Source organism: Trachypithecus francoisi, unplaced genomic scaffold (genome assembly GCF_009764315.1).
Source record: "Trachypithecus francoisi isolate TF-2019V2 unplaced genomic scaffold, Tfra_2.0 Lachesis_group11, whole genome shotgun sequence".
Taxonomy (NCBI): Eukaryota; Metazoa; Chordata; class Mammalia; order Primates; family Cercopithecidae; genus Trachypithecus; species Trachypithecus francoisi.
In genome coordinates, this window is record NW_022681456.1 from 65649337 (window position 1) to 65662856 (window position 13520).

The 13520-nt window shown below is 42.3% G+C and overlaps 1 protein-coding gene across 7 annotated transcripts in view; it reads left to right on the top strand.

Moving 5' to 3' along the window:
- The window catches only part of MDM1 (Mdm1 nuclear protein), a 174871-nt gene that overhangs the window by 117431 nt on the left and 43920 nt on the right, over positions 1-13520 (top strand). Inside the window, exon 1 of one of the 7 annotated variants that reach the window (XM_033221345.1) lies at positions 9898-9916. The exons of the other annotated variants lie outside the window; for them this stretch is intronic. The gene's annotated coding sequence lies outside the window, so the exon portion shown is untranslated. Of the gene's footprint in view, positions 1-9897; positions 9917-13520 lie in introns of those variants that run through there. 7 annotated transcript variants of the gene reach the window in all.

Here is a 13520-nt window from a genome sequence, read left to right on the forward strand (position 1 = left end):
ATCCACCCGTCTCGGCCTCCCAAAGTGCTGGGATTACAGGCTTGAGCCACCACGCCCGGTGGCCGCTAATTTTTGTATTTTTAGTAGAGAGGGGGTTTCACCATATTGGCCAGACTGGTCTCAAACTCTTGACCTCAGGTGATCCACCTGCCTCAGCCTCCCAAAGTGCTGGGATTACAGGCATGAGCCACCGTGCCCGGTCAGCAAGTGTCTTCTTTAAGACTATGGAGATATTGACTTATCATCATTAGTCTCTAGATTTCTGTGGGGTCTACTTTTCTGTCTTTGATTCTACAATTGGGTCAGTCTTCTTGGTTGACTATACAGCTACTTGACTATAACACAGTTAAAAAAATTCCTTGTGATTACTTGATTATGCTCAGATTCATTAGATTCTGTTTCAGTAGAAGATGTTGACATAAATTTGCCAACATGTTGATAGGTATAACTTGTAAAGAGGGCTGTCTGGTCCAATATTGGCTTAAAGCAGGGAAGAGGGTTTCTTTACTGCAGGGCTTCCTTGCACCTTTAATATGTTAATATGCATTGGTGATCTCTTAAAGGGGGAATAAATATTTCATCAATTCTAAGTAGAGCTTCCCTCTGTATTTTATTATCTCTGAAGTACGATGCTTCTTACAGTCAGTGGTATCTTATAGCAGTTGTTGGTGAGGCAGCAGCTGTGCTGTGGTGGCCATTGCCTGGGTACATGCGATGTTGGCCATAGCTATTTCCGTTGTCACATCAACTGAGTTAGGTATATTCCTAGCACAGCATAGAATGATGTTTCATTGCTTTTGAAAGTATCTTCATAAAGATCACACCATGCATTTTTATTGAAATGAAAAGTTACTGTATATGTCAAAAGATATGGAAACAGAGCAGTCGGGTGTAAATAAGATGTTAGAGCAGCAGAAGCTCATCATTGTAGGTTTACTACATGTCTTAGTCTACTTGAGCTGCCATAACAAAATGCCATAGACCAAGTAGCTTATAAGCAACAGAAATTTATTTCTCAAAGTTCTGGAGGCTAGAACATCCAGGGTGAAGGCGCTGGCAGATTCAGAGTCTGGTAAGGGCACACACTTTCTGGTTCATGGATGGTGCTTTCTCCCCATGTCCTCTCATGGTGGAATGGGCAATGAGATTCTCTCAGGCCTTTTTCTTGTTGTTATTAAAGTGACAGCAAGTTTATTAGGAAAGTAAAGAAGCAAAAGAATGGCTACTCTATAGGCAGAGTAGCCACATAGGCTGCTTGTAGTTATTTCTTGATTATATGCTAAACAAAGGGTGGGTTATCATGAGTTTTCTAGGAAGAGGGTGGGCAATTCCCTGAACTGAGGGTTTCTGCTCCTCCCCTTTTTAGGCCATACAGGGTAACTTCCTGGCATTGCCATGGCATTTGTAAACTCTCATGGCACTGAAGGAATGTCTTTCGGCTTGCTAATGCGTTATAATTAGCATATAATGAGCAGTGAGGATGACTAGAGGTCACTTCCATCCCTATCTTGGTTTCAGTGGGTTTTGGCCAGCTTCTTTTCCTCATCCTGTTTTATCAGCAGGGTCTTTGTGACCTGTGTCTTGTGCCAACCTCCTATCTCATCCTGTGACTAAGAATGTCTAACCTCCTGGGAATGGTGCCCAGTAGGTCTCATCCTTGTTTTACCCAGCTCCTGTTCAAGATGGAGTTGCTCCGGTTCAAATGCCTCTGACATATTTTCCCTCCTTTTTTCAAGGGGACCCTTAACCCTAACAGTCACAGAGGGATGAAGAGTCATCTTCTGTAACTTCTTCAGGTTGAATAGGGGCTGAATATTACTGTCTCAGGCATGTTTTTAAGGGCACTAATCCCATTCATAAGGGCCCTGTCCTCAGGACCTAATCACCTCCCAAAGGCCCCACCTCCTATTACCTTCACCTTAAGGGTTAGGATTTCAATGTATGAATTTTAGGAGGACACAAGCATTCAGCCCACAGCACTACAGTTCCTTATATTCTTGCAAAGCAATAACCAAGTGCCTGATAGAACTTAAGAAAGGAACATACCCAGTAGCTAGGGCTATATTTTGTTACCACGGTCAGTGCACAAGGAGTGGCTACCACTCACCAAGGCCACAGCGCAACGGAAATCAGGAAAATTGCCAAATCCCTGGGGAAAGCATTATGTCCTAGTTTAACTGGCATTGCTTTTTCTTTCCTAGCGGTATGTAATCAATAACTTTGTAGATTTGATGACATATGTTAGTGTGAAGCATTTTCAATCTTACTTGACCACAGGCTCTTGTTTCCCTAGAAACATCTCTTGGAACTACTGTTCTGTAGAATACAATAATGATAATATTTAATACTTACAATTAAGCCAGTCACTATTTACATTTTTTTCACCTGTATTAACTAAATTAATTCTCACTACCATCTCGAAATAGGCACGATTGGCTGGGCACAGTGGTTCACGCCTGTAATCCCAGCACTTTGGGAGGCCGAGGCAGGTGGATCACCTGAGGTCAGGAGTTTGAAACCAGCCTGACCAACATGGAAAAACCCCGTCTCTACTAAAAAAAAAAAAAAAAAAAAAAAAATTATCCAGGCATGGTGGCGCATGCCTGTGATCTCAGCTACTCGGGAGGCTGAGGCAGGAGAATTGCTTGAACCCGGGAGGCAGAGGTTGTGGTGAGCCAATATCGTGCCATTTCACTCCAGCCTGGGCAACAAGACGGAGCGAAACTCCATCTCAAAAAGACAAAAACAAAAAACAAACAAACAAAAAGAAATAGGCACTATTATTTTCCCCATGTTGCAGATGAGGAAACTGAGGCACATGGAGATTAAGTAACTTGCCTAAACTCACACAGCTAGTGTAGTAGAGCCAGGATTCAAACCCAGGCAAATTGTGCATTCTTTAGCCCTAAGGCCCATAGTTCGGAAAACGCTATTCTGGCCACAGACTAGGGAGGAGAATGCTGCAAATCCGACTCGTAGTTAAAAAAATGAATAAGTGGCACAACCACCACTGCTTCTTAAAATAGCAGGAATCTACAGGGAAATACAAAGATTTCCTTGCTCTTTGTTTATATTGCAAATGCATTATTACCTTTTGTATATGCCTTGTTCACTCCCTCCAGGTTGTGAACACTCTCAGTGCAACACTGAAGTAGTACAAGTTTAACCTGAAGAAAATACCAGAATAAGCCGGATAAATATCAGCGCCAATGTAGGCCAGATCTGAATGCCCTGAAATGATCCGTTACCTTACAGGTTGCTGCTGCAGTGAAAGGGAAGCTGTTGCTTTCTTTTCCCCCCCACAAAGTTGGTGGGGGGTGGGGGGGGGACTTACAGAAACTAGACCACTTTGTGCCACTCTTCCCATCTTTCAACTTGCTACTCGTTGTGAGATAAATTTCAATGAACCAGATGGACTTGCTGAGAGAAGTACCAATCTTCTATTAGCTCAGTCCCTAGGGAAGAGGCAGGTGACAGAAGGAGTTAGGCAGAAAAATAAACTAGAGAACAAAAGATGGTGTCATTGCTTGGAGCTGTGGTGATGTTCAGGTGCCAGGGGCTCAAATTTCTCAGGCAGCTGAGATGGGAGGATGATTTTGCTTACTCCATCTTAAGAGGTTTCAAACTCTGCAACATGGTTTCTCCACATGTGGGTTGCTTCTGATTTGTTTGGTCTCCCTGAGATATGTCTGGCCGTGTACAAGCTGCTCGTGAACACAACACTAGTACCTAATGGTAATTTAAGGAAATTATACTCTTCCGGAGACAAAATGCTGTTCAGTTGCTATGTATCTGTGCCAACTGGGTAAGAAAGGAAGATGATTCCCAGCCCTGTCCACTGGGACCGGTGAAAGGCTTCATTACACCTTGGTTCTAGGCTGTTTTTTTGGGGCAAATGCTTTGGCACTTTTGGATTCCAGAAGGATTGTAATGATTAGACATAGACCAAGGTTTAACTTGCATGTTAACTTTCTTTTTTTATTTAAATTTTAAAACCTGCACCAAGCTGAATTGGGTATTAACTTTTAGGAGAGAGAACACACAGGTGTTAGACCGGTTTATAGGGTCTTTCATGTTCTTCAACCAAGGTGGATAAATGATATGGGTTTAACCTTAATACATGAATTGTAGCCCCAAATGAATCAGATGGAGATGGCTATCTTCATGGCAGCTGGCTAAATGGCAGCTATTGAAATAAAAACAAAAGCAAAATGACAATTCCAGGGCTGAGAGACAGTTAACAAATGGAAAATTCCAGTGTGTTGAAATAAGTCATCCTTGTATACAATAGCCACTCCACACATATATTATGGTACAAGCCAAGTGGTAATACAATTCTGACAAGGTTCATTACACTCAGTTTATAAATTAAGCTTCTGGGCTTAAGCCTCAGAGACACTCTTTGTTCTGGGAAGCTGCAAACTATGAGGCACTTGATAAGAAACTGCTAGAAAGAATCCAGCTGTTAGCCATTATTATGTTTCTTTTGAGCATACTGTACATGGTATGCATAGGTACAGAGAGAGTATTCGAGGAGATTAAAAACCATGGTTACATTAACGCACACCTATCTCAGGGGAACTGCACTGACTTTTCTCTCACAATGTAGGGATGCTTCCTGCAGTTCCTCTGCTTAATCTGGCAGGCTGCCTTTGGAATCTGTAGTGCCTTGAGTCACTTTCAGCAGGATTGGAGGATAGAAGCCACTAAAGCATAATAGATGCTAGGGCAAGAGAGCTAATAATCCACTTAAATGTCAGTCAAGAATGTGTGCGACAGCTGAAACATCCTCTCACACAAATATTTTGCTGGAGGTAGAATGACATGTAGGTAACTACCATTTCAGAGTCCTGTTAATTATCTTTGATACAATTAAATCTGAAGTCTTTCACCCGTATGGAAATCATCTGAGCTTAGGAAAAATATATATTTGAATACCAATGAGGTGGCAGAAAACATTAGTTATATAACAAGGTTTCTTAATTCCTTTTCATTTTAAAAGTGCCTACTATTGTAGGCAAACATAACCATTTTAATAACTTTTTAGTCAGATTTGCAAAATCTCCATGTGGCAATCACAGCGGAAGAGCTGGCCTCTCACCGGGCAGCATTTTCTGAGGTTAACAGGCCACTGGTTTTCTCTTCTCAAACCAAAAGCCAAGAGGTACAACTTCCTAATTAGGTCACAGGAAAATGACCAATTAGTCCAACTCTGCGACTTGCCACCTCAGTCTGGAGATGGGCTGTAGTCTTTCCTTCACACATGGGAGGTGACGAGTGTTGGGGCAAGAACCCAGCTTTTGGGGCTGTCGCCTTTAGTGTTAGGGTGTTGGCTGCTCAGCCAGACATCAAGGGATCACCCAGCCCCTTCGCACTCCCTTCTGAGGAGGGACAACACCTGAAACTCAGGTAGGTAAAGGCTAGCTGCTGTTTGGGGGGATACTTGACTGATCTTCAAACAGACGCAAGCTAATATAGCACTACATTATTTGTGAACAGCCAGAACTGTTCCTTTGTAACAAGGCAAAGAAAGTGTGACTTTCAGAGCACACCACATAACACTTGTCCCCTTTCGGGATAGGGCAGTTGGGTAGTTGCCAATTTATGGGGATACTTATTTCATAACGGACTGATGGTTGGGCCTGAGTAAGCTCTCAAAGCAATCCTATTGACCTCACCTAAAAATGAAGGACAGGGGGAACAGTATTTTTTAGATTTCTTCTGTGATTCATTTAGAATCAGGTAAATAAAAACTGACAAACTGCATCATAAAAAATGTGACTCCTGGCTGGGCATGGTGGCTTACCCCTGTAATCCCAGCACTTTGGGAGGCTGAGACGGGCAGATTGCTTGAGGCCAGGAGTTCAAGACCAGCCTGACCAACATAGTGAAACCCCATCTCTACTAAACACACAAAATTAGCTAGGCATGGTGGTGGGCACCTGTAATCCCAGCTACTTGGGCATCTGAGGCATGAGAATCATGGACCTGGGAGGTGGAGGTTGCAGTGAACTGAGATCACGCCACTGCACTCCAGCCTAGGCAGCAGAGTGAGACTATCTCAAAAAGATTTTTAAAAAACTGTGACTCCTACTTATTCGTTCCCTTCACAACTCAGAAGTACAGAAATTTTGTATTACTGAAGTGAGGGTGAAGTTTTGGATTTCGCTTCCTTGGGTCTTCAGTGTATTTTTTACAGTATAATCTTATTAGATTGTATTTTTGCATTCCTTCATGTATCTCCACATGTGAAGATTACTCTGAGTCAGTGATCAATCACGATCAATCATGGGCAAGTTACTTAGCCTCTCTGTGCCTCAGTTTTCTCAGTTGTAAAATGAGGATAATAATATTTCTACTATTTCTAATATAGAATTATTGTAAGGATTAAACAAATTAATATATGTAAAGCTCCTTGGCACATAGTATAGTGTGTATTATTGGTAGTATTTTTATATTTTATCAATTTATGAGTCTTTTCTATGCATTCATGGCTTTTCCAGGTGTGGAGTAGGGAAGGGTGAGGCAGGGACACTGAACTTTAGAAAATGGATTTTATAATCTAATACACACAAAAAATGACTTACATTTTGAAACCACATGGAATAATGTGCCACAATGTGTCATCAGGGTCAAATGTTGGTTTCAGGTGCTGTAGTAATAGTAAGAATGAGGTCAAGTGGGTTTGTGCACCTCAGGGAGGAAGCTGAGATTGAGCCAGACTGAAGAACAAGTAGATTGAGACTGGTAGAGAAGAGCGAGGAGGGAAATTTAGGCGAGAACAAAATGCAAGAAGCAGAGACCAGAAAGAATGTGACGTGGTCTTGGTGCAGTAGGGAGACAGGGCAGGCAAAGTGGAAGGAAATAAGGTTGTACGGAGTGGAGCCATATTGTGGAAGTTCTAGAAAGTGCTCTCTAGCTAAAGGATTCTGCACTTGATGGGAATGGAAACTGGGAATACTGAACATTTCTGAGTGAAGAAAAGAACAACATTTGGGATCTAAAGAAGATTTCCATTATTGGGGCTGCAGAGCTGAGTCCATGGAGACACACGAAGAGGCTGTAGCCCTGGCTGCCTTGGCATGAGGAGCTGGGGCTGGACTGAGGCATAGTAGAGGGCAGAAGAGGAAAGCAAAAGGCTTAAGTGACATATCAAAGGAAAAATTTCTAAGAAAATTAGCAAGACCTCACTGGGCACAGTGGCTCACGCCTGTAATCTCAGCATTTTGAGTGGCTGCGGCGGGTGGATCATGAAGTCAGGAGTTCGAAACCAGCCTGGCCAATGTGGTGAAACCCTGTCTCTACTAAAGATATAAAAAATTAGCTGGGCGTGGTGGTGTGCACCTGTAATCCCAGCTACTCAGGAGGCTGAAGCAGGAGAATTGTGCCATTGCAGCAGCCTGGGTGACAGGGCGAGACTCCATCTCAAAAAAAAAAAAAAAAAAAGGAAAGAAAATTAGCAAGATCTGTCTGTCAACTGACTGAATAAAGAAATTGAAGTAAAAGGCAAGTCAGAGATTATTACAAATGTTCAATTATGTGGATCTGAGAAATAGAGACGCCATGGAAAAACAGGAGGACAGTTGATTAAAGGGGGAGAGAAACAAATGAGGAGTGTGGTGTTGTATAAATTGAGTTGGTGGTGAAAGTGTGATGTCCAATAATGATAACTAACCTTTATTATTTACTTTGTGCCAGGCACTAGGTGTTTTACACATGTAAACTTATTTTATCCTCAAGGAAACTGTTTGAGACAGATATTCTTATTATCCCCATTTTATGAAGGATGAGAAGTTAAAGATGACCCCAAGTTTATACAGTTAAATTGGGACTTAAACGCAAGCCATCTGAATCCAGTGCTTATTCTAGACCACCACTTTGCTTAATACCTCTCAGGAAGTCCAAGCTCTGACAGGAAGTCAAGACTGAACATTATGGTTGAGAGTCATAGTGCAGAGGTGCTCACTGCAGTTACGGGGATGGATGAGCTTTCTGAGGGAGGAAGCATGCAGATAGGACAGCAGGTGACCAAGGATGAATCCCAGGGGAGGCCTACAATGAGAAGTGAACACAGGGAAGGGTGCAGAGCCCCGCCGAGGGTGAAGGAGACTGGAGAACAGCCCAAAGGCTTGGCCTTTAAAGGACTGGTTTGGTGATGGGTTTGAAGATGGAAGTCAGGGTTAAGAAGTGAAAGCTCAGGCCGGGCGCGGTGGCTCATGCCTATAATCCCAGCACTTTGGGAAGCCGAGGGGGGCAGATTACTTGAGGTCAGGAGTTCAAGACCAGCCTGGTCACATAGAAAAACACTGTCTTCACTAAAAATAAAAAAAATTAGCCGGGCGTGGTGGCACGTGCCTGTAATCCCAGCTACTTGGGAGGCTGAGGTGGGAGAATTGCTTGACCCTAGGAGGCGGAGGTTGCCATGAGCTGAGATAGCACCACTGCACTCCAGCCTGGGCAACAGAGTGAGACTCTGTCTCAATATTTAAACAAAAAAAGAAAAGTGAAAACTCTATCCATGATTGGAGGGGGAAGTGACAAAGTTTAGTCAGGGAAATGGAGAAGAAAGAACAGAGTGGCAAATTGAAGGGTTTACTTGTTTTCCCTCTACCTCCCCTGCGACACACACAAAATAAGAGGAACCTATGCTCCAAGAATATAGAGGAAAGAGGGAGGATGTAATGTGGAAAAGGAAGGGTGCACATGTGAGAGAGAAAATCCTGCAGGCACCGTAAAAGGAGAGAATCAACAGCTTTTACTCTAGCTGTGAGAAAAGGAATTCTGCTTTGTCAAGATTGGAAATGAGCCTTAAAATCAGGTCACTCATGTGGCCGTTGAGATAGATACACTATCTTGAGGAGGATAAACTTGAATATGCAATTTCTCTGCCAATTTATTTATTTAGCAAAGAAATCCATGTGGCATCTCCGCTTGTCATTTAGGCATCTCAAAATTAATAAATCCAAAATAACCCTTAACTTCTCACCTAGCAACTGGTTCCTCTGTTTCCCCCTCCATCCTCCTAGTTGTTTAGGTTAAAAACTTTGGCTTCATCCTCAACTTTTTTCTTTCTCTCACACATAACGTTTAATTAATCAGCAAGCCTTGTCTATTCTGCTTTAAGATCTATCAATAATAGGATCACTTCTTCACTGATATTACCTTACTCTTAGCCACTGGTAATATTTGCCCGGACTGGGAGGGTCTTCCTGCTCCCATCCTTGTCTTGTTGCCATCTATTTTCTTCACAGATGCAAGGGTAAGTTTTATAACAATGTAAATTGTATCATGATACTATGATGTTCAGAACTCTGCAATGAATTTCCATGTCTCGGAATAAAATCGAAAGTTCTAGCCACAGCCTCCAAGGTCATCACCTACCATTACCCCCAGAGCTTCCTCTGCTACAGCCATATTAGCTTTCTTGTTTTTGTCTCAGGGTTTTTGCATATGCTTTTCCTTATGCAAGAGCATATGGAACAGATTCATTCATTCAACAAATGTTTGTTGAGTACCAACTAAGCTCCAGGTAGTTGGGATACATCAGTAAACAAAGTGGACAAAGAACCTTGCCCTTGCTGTGCTTACATTCCTAGCATATCTGCATCTCTCACCCCCTCTGCTCAAATGTCACTTATCAGAGAGATCTTTAACCATACGATCTCAAACAGTGATCCCTCCCCCACACCCCCTCATCACATATTCCTTTATGCAGGTTTATTTTACTTAATAATTCCTATCACCATTTGACACATGATATAATTCTTTCTTTCTTTCTTACTTGTCTCCTTCCAGTAGAATGCAAGCTCCATAGCAGAGACTTTCCTGTTTTAGTGTCTGCCGTAGTTCCAGAACTGCACCTAGCACATAAAAGGTGCATTCACATGTTTACAGAATGAATTAATGCATGTGCAGGGTGAGCACTTTTAATTTGGAAACTTATGTCTTCAATTCTGGGAAGATTTCTTGCATTGTTTCTTTGGTAATTTCCTTCTCTACGTTTTTTTTTTTTTTTTGTCTGGTTTTCTCTTTCTTCAAACAGAGGTGTTATGATGTCATTTTCTGGGTCTTCCTGATAACTGTTGACTTTTATTGTGTTTTATTTGATTGTTTCCTTCTTGTTCTAGTTTCCAAGAGATTTCCTCAGCTTTATTTTCTAACTCTTATACACCATTTAAAAATTCTCCTATAATGTTTTTAGTTTATAAGAATCCTTTTATGTTCTCTCATTGTTTCTATTACATTGGTATGGTCATTTTATTTACAAGTTGGACTGAATAGGGGAAAGACTTTATTATTTCCCATTTCTCCCTGCTAAATCCCATTCCCGGATGCAATCTCATCTGGGTTCCAGACTTCTTCAGTTACTCCTAGTTAGGAAATAAAAAATCTTTTGGTTATTTTTAGTCAGAAGAACAGCCTCCTTTTCGTGATTTTTAAAGTTCTCATACAGCATAAAGCTCTGATCTGGTTCCCTTTTCCCTTCTTCCTGTCTTTCTACCTTCCCAACCATGTGTCTGGTTAGGACTTGGATATCTGTGTTCGAAGAGATGCATACTTGACATTTCTACTTCTCGGCTTCTCCTTCTACTACCCTCTGCTTTCTAGATGCTATTTCTGACATTTTCAGAGCTGGGCTCACAAGGAGAGAGGATTAATGAAAAAAGGCCTTTTGTGGCTTGTGCAGTTTGTAATCCAATGATTTCCTCTGAAGTGGCAGGTGCACAATTGCTGGCTCTTTCCCTTGAGGGATGTTTTTGGAGGCCTACCCAGTGAGGACCTCTGACTGCAGCTCCCTTTTTGTGGGCAGGGCTGCACTTCAGGGACCACACTGATCTCACTCTCAGCACCTGGACTTCTGGCAATCCACAGTTGGGTCACATTTCCCCTCCAGGGAATACTGTTAGGCGGGATTGAACATGACTCCAGGTTGGTCCTCTCCATCTGTCCAGCTTGGCCCACGAGAGCTCATACATTCTTGCCCCTTATGCATATTGTTCCTAATGCACCCTCCTCTCTTCATTCTGCTGTTAAACCAACTCCAGCTGCAAACTTTCCCCATTGCATTTCCCACAATTCGATAATAGCCACTCTATCTCACAAAGTGAGAGGAGCACATGGGAAGGTCTCCAAATGGTCCCCTTAAAGCTGTTTACATTCAATTTGAAGTTAAGGAACACATGCCCTTTCCTCCCTCCAAACGTACATCCAAGAAAGCATTGTGTAGGGCACAGTACTTGGAAAAGACTGGAGAATTGAGGACTGTAGATATTACTTTTTCTTCAATCAGAGGAGGAAAAAGGACTTTCTAATAAGGCAGCTCTGTAAGCTGCCTAACAGTTCACCTGCTACTGAGGGCTGCAGAAATGTCCCAGCTTGGGCCCCAAAGTAGGAATGCATCCCTGACACGTCGCTATAATCCCAAGATCTATATCTCTTATCCACAATGTTTTAGAATAGTCAAAATACATGCCTCTGATAGTCACAGAGACAGGGACATAATATTGGAAGAAATATTGTGACAATTAATAGTACTTATGTAGATTTTGAAGGACTGTTAGAGAAGAGTTAAGGTAGGATCATGAGCATCAGACCAACCTGGGTTTGACTTTTAGCTCTGTCACTGATTAGCATGTGACCTCAGGCAAGTTATTAAACATCTCAGAATTTTATCTGCCAAAAAATATTAACCGTAACACCTACATCCTACATAGTAGAGTTGTCTGTATGCTGGACAGCCTGTTGGTCACTCCACACCATCAGTGCCATGCCGGTCTAAGGCTGGGAACTACCTTTCCCAGAATCTCCTTTCTTATGTAATTCCAGGTTGGAGTTAGTGAATGAGACTTTGAGTTTGCGACTTGTGCAAGACTTGGTAGGCAGAAGTGAGGGGAGACCATTGTTCTCAGGGTAAATCTTGCTGAGGTTTATCAGACAGGGTCACAAGATGTGGGAGTCTAGAGCCCTTTCTATGAGCTCTCACTCTGCAGTGATAGCAGAATTCTCAGTCTTCACCCATACTCCAGGCTTTAGGCTGAAGTCATCAGCAACTTTTTTTTCCAGTCTTTGGGCTGTCACTGTCTAGATTTTCACTACTTTACCTTCTCTCACATCTGGGCAAGCTTGCATTTCTATATGAAGCCCCTTATTCCTGTACAACCTGTAGTGGCTCTGATTTCCTGACTGAAACGTTATGGTACAGCATGGACAATCTAAAGACATGTAGCAAGGACTTAACCAATTGTAGTCAATACTAATAATAATCAGAACAGGTATTGTTTAGAATAATTTGAGACTAAGAGATGACTGAAGTTAAACTATGTGAGTTCCATTGTTTAGGAACAGCAAAGATGAGGAAGGATACAAAAGGAGACATTCTTCATAGCCTAATGACAAGAACTGCTCCCATTTCTGTAACACTTTTCAATTCACAAAATGTTTGCACATCGGCTGTCCCTATAGTTGCAGTGTTTAGCTTTCCAATCAATGAATTGATCATCTACTTTATGACATGTATGGTTGTTACTGTGCTGCATGGTAATTAGGCATAAGTGGTAGTAGCTGGTTTATAAATGACTGCAATTGGAATTAATTTTAGGGAGCCAATTTTTTTTCTTTTGGTTCACAAATGTGGACAATTTTCCTTCATATCATGTTTTATAGTTTCATAGATAAAAATACAAGTCTGCACAACTCCTCAGATCCAGTTCCTTTTTTCTTGCTCTCTTCTAGGGCTGGGGTTTCTCTGCTCCTCTCTATACCCAATTCCCATCCTTCCTTTGGCTATGGACGTCATAAGCAGAATACCCTGTTTGCTCCTGGATCTGGCTTTCCTCATTGTTTGAATGGCACCAACGCTACCAGCATGTCTGGAAGCGCAAGGCTGTGGATGATCTGCACCCGGAGCAAAACATAACCACTTTGCCACAAAGCAAGGAAGGGGAGACCAGCCTAGGGAAGGGAAAGGAGGAGATGCAGATCCAGTGTCTTGTCTCGGAGAGTTTTGAACCAGAAGTAGGCTGGAAAGCTTATGAAAAAGATAAAGGATTCTTTTTAGGATCCTGGCAGTAGGAGGAGTCAGTTCTTTGCTAAGGCAGGAACTGGACAGGATGAGGCAATATTCCATCTGGGACTCTACACTGTGGCAAAAGGAACTCATGCTGACAGGTACTCTCCTTCACTCCTGAAGGTTTGAAGACTAAGGGTCTAACAGCTGCATTGAAACTAGCTCCCAACAGGACCAGAGTTTTTTTTGTGTGTAAGGCTTCGAGTATGTACTGCTTGTTAGGAATACTGACTGATTAAACAGGAACATGCTTTCAGTGATGCACTGTCCATATTCCACTTCCAAGAAGGATGTGTTGCTGCTCCTACTCGGAGTGCTTTCTGCTGTCAGCCCCTTTAGAGGTTACCTCCACGGCAGATAGCCACCTTTTCCAAGGTTACAGCTTCCAAAGGAGGCTCATTTTGGCCCAAGGCAGGACACCTCTGACAAACCATTTTAATTCATGATTTCTCAT